This window comes from Protopterus annectens, chromosome 6.part0 (genome assembly GCF_019279795.1).
Source record: "Protopterus annectens isolate FY-2018-M chromosome 6.part0, PAN1.0, whole genome shotgun sequence".
Taxonomy (NCBI): Eukaryota; Metazoa; Chordata; order Ceratodontiformes; family Protopteridae; genus Protopterus; species Protopterus annectens.
The window spans coordinates 504,513,009-504,516,991 of record NC_056737.1 but is presented as its reverse complement, the minus strand read 5'-3'; positions in this window follow the sequence as shown (position 1 = coordinate 504,516,991).

The following is a 3,983-nucleotide window of genomic DNA, read 5'->3' as shown; positions in this document are numbered from 1 at the left end:
AGAACATATAAACTTTTAAAGGAAAAAAAAATGTATCAAATTACTGACCTTATTTTTCCTCTTCAGAAAGAGAAACAAGTTAAATCACAGCTTGCCATTAAATCTCCAGATATTTTGACTAGTTATGAAACAAAACATTTCTTTGCACACAGAGAATAACTTTGATTAAATCTTTTTCAAAATATTTGTTGCTTCTTGGAAATGCAGGAACTATATTTAAAAAGATTAATAATAAAATAAAATGATGAGAGAGAAAAAAAAAAACATAGTACAAATCATTTGTTTTTTAGTCTCTTCTTCTTCTCTGAAGTCTTCCACGAAGTTTCAGTTGCCAGTCTCTTTAACGAAGGACTAGCCCATTCCATTTCTTCTATTTTTCCAAAATCTTATTTTTTTTGATAAACAGTAAAGCAGAGTCTAAGTCATCGAAAATTTTAGGACCATCAGGAAGGAAGATTTTAAGCTTGGCAGGAAACAGAAGGTATGTTTTAAACTGTGCTTTTAAGCTCCCTTATTAGTGGCAGAAAAACTTTTCTTTTAGCTAATACCATGGAAGAATAGTCATTGTCAAAACACACAGTTGTTTCATTAATCTTAACAGGAGCTTTAGCCCAAGCAGATTTAAGAACCATCTCTTTATCAAAGATGATAGAAATCTAACTATAACTGATCTAGGATAGTTTTTGTTAGAGTTAGTATTAGCTATAGATCTATGTGCTCTTCGATACCAAAAGAGAATGCTTCTGGTAAATCTAAAGTTTTAGGGAGCCATGTTGTTAAAAAGAAGTAATATTGTTACCTTCAATATTTTCTGGCAGTCCAAAAATCCTAATGTTATTGTGCCTAGATCTATTTTCCAGGTCATCCAGCTTTGTTTGTAAATGTGCATTTTGTTTCAGCAGAAACTCAATGTTGATTTCCTCTTCTTGTATTCTATTTTCCATGTCATTCACAGCTTCTTCTATGCCTGTCATCTGGATCTTCTGTTGTTGCAGGTCCATATGTAACAAGTCTATTTGTTTTGTAGTTTTTTCTATGAAAGTATCTATTTTAGTATCCATTTTATCCATCTTAGCAGTAAGTTGCTGGACTATAATTATCAGAGACTGAAGTTCTTTCTTGATGCTGGAGTCTTGAGAATTTGTCTTACTGGAACTCATTTCAGACTGATAAACTGACAGGAAAATTTCCAAAGTAATTTCTGACAGGAATATTATTAAGATTTCCTTTCTTTTTTAGATATAGTTCAAGAACTATATAAAACAAACATATTTAGAAAGAAAATTACTTCAAAAATTAATTTTTTAAGTAATTAATTTCTGTCAATGTAATGAAATTGGTGGAGCTGAAGAAATCTGCTGCTATCCTGTGTTCATCCTTGGCCACGCCCCCATTGGTCTTTCTTTCTCATGACCAGATTTGGAGCTCACACATGGTGCACCCTTTCAATTAACAAATCATGGTGTGGAATACCATCCAGTTGGTTATTTCTCCTTTCATAAAATTAATGCACCCTATTCCTCCCAGTTTCTCTGGTGTAGCAAAAAAGTCAGGTTTTCTCTGCATGCTTTATCTTTTAACTCTATTATTTTTTAAACAGTTCTTCTTGAGAAGCCTCATTATTCAGTCAGTCCAGCCTTCATTTCAGCCTTTGATTTCTGTAGGTTTATCAGCTCATCTAAATAGCTACTTAGAGTACTTTCTGTTCTTTCTAGCCTTTCATTGTTTAACTTTATATGTATATTATCCAGTTTCTCACTTACTTTAAACAACTCTGTAGAGCAATATATGTGCATATACCTTTAAGAAGCTATCCAAGGGCTTGCACAAGTGTACAGATACTGAGCATGTGTGAGCCTGACTGCCATTTAGTTAGCTGTTGAGATGTAAGCATGTATGTAGGTAAGCTATGTCTGTTAACTAGTTCATTCATATTTTATGATGCTGTTATCCATCCTGATGTGTTTGTGTGTATTAAAGCATCAGAATGAAACCCCAAGCCTTCTTGTTATATGTGTTAGAGATGCACAAGCGACATTGTGTCAGAAGTGTCATGTCTAAAAGGATATGGAGTTAGAAGAAACATACAGAAGGAGCATGGAGTCAGAAACGGCTTGGCTAAAATGACTTAAGGCACTTGTTTAGATGCTGGTGGAATATACAGGAGTGGATCATTCCCAAAATGTGCATACTTTACAAAACAGGTCAGAAACGAATTTCAGGTATTAAAACTTACTCAGCACTATTTCTTTTTGCATAGTATGAAACAAGGTATATGTAACATTCTAAATAATATTCACATAAACAGATCTGTACGATATTGATACAAATATTTTAATTACTACAGAAAATGTTTGAAATAAAATCCGAATTGCATAAAATAAAATAAGGGGAAATAACTGCATTTTCGCAAAGCATATGCATTTTCTTATTAAGCAAAGATATTCAAGTTATCAGAAGTATATAAAATGTTTGCATGTTTGTGCAGTGTTACAGTAAAGCTATTTCACAGAGTACAGCCATTACAAAAAATATTTTCCAAAGTACAGTATTTCAAAGAGTTTATTGTGCATTTGAATGTGTTACAAGCTCACAGAACTGTTTGTTGGTACATAATTACAAGGTGCCTTATTTTCAGTGTGTTTGTGTATACTTTGTGGGCATGGCTGACAGATTTCGAAAACCCAGTGCACTTGTGTTTGACAGTAATATTGCTGAGAACTGGAGAGTGTTTGGGCAAGAGTATGACATTTTCATACAGGCTGCATTTTCTGATAAAGATGACTGTACAAAGACATTTATTCTACTTAATTTAGCTGGGTCAGAAGCCGTACAAAGAGTACACTTATTTGTGTATGTACCTGCTATCTATGCTGGAGAGGGAGAAACCCATCATATTGTTGTACTGGCTGAGTCAATGGAGGACCCAGAGTGCTAAAAATATAAATTTAGAGAAATGTGTAATCCCACACAAATGTTATAAATGGAAAGGCACTTATTTTACACAAGTGATCAAAAGCCTGGTGAAACTTTTGTAGCATATATAACTGACCTTAGAAATAAGGCTGAAACTTGCAGATTTGATGTCTTAAGAGATGAGTTGATAAAGGACAGACTTATGTGTGGTATAAAAGATGATGCTGTGAGAAAGATTTTGCTTCATTACAGTGATTTAACTTTGAATAAGGCCATTGAGATTTGTCACATATATGAGCTCACAGAAAAGAATACAAATATGCTTAAAACTGGGAATAGCTCAAGAAGGCAAAGTAATAAAGCTCATGTTGATAGTATGCAGCACACTATTAAAAGAAACAGGCCTAAGCACATGGCAGCAACTGTTACCCCTGCAGTACTCACTGGTAAACTCCAGAATGTTCTAACAAATTTCAGAGCATGCACAGTCTCAGTGAAACACAAGAGTGATTCAGCAAACTCAAAGTATGGGCCCCAACCTAGTTTCATTGCCAACTGTCGTAAATGTGGTGGAAGTCATGAATCTAAAAGGGAAGAATCTTTAGCTTTAGGTCAACAATGCCACAAATGTAATAAATGGAATAATTTCAAAAGATTTTGTAAATCAAAAGGCCCACATTCTTTCATTAAAAGGGAACATTTTAAGAAACAAGTTGATCAGTTAAACAGTGGCAATGCTACTCTTTATGTTGATGGTGTGTCATTGCTTCATGAAACAGTCAATGCAGTAGATTTAAGGGCAAAGAATGAATTATTTTGTACTGTTTGGATAAATGGCAAACCCACAGAGCTCAAAGCTGATACAGGTTCCAAGTGCAATGGTATGTCTACAGAAACATTTGCTAGAGTGTGTAAAGGTGAAAGATGTGATTTGGCAAAGTGTGCAAAGCTTGTTGCTTATGGAGGTGAAGAAATTCAAACCGAAGGCTCAGTAGTGCTTTCATGTTGCTCTGCCGGAAGAAGCTACCACTTATTATTTTATGTGGTCAGAAGGCACGTCCAGTCAT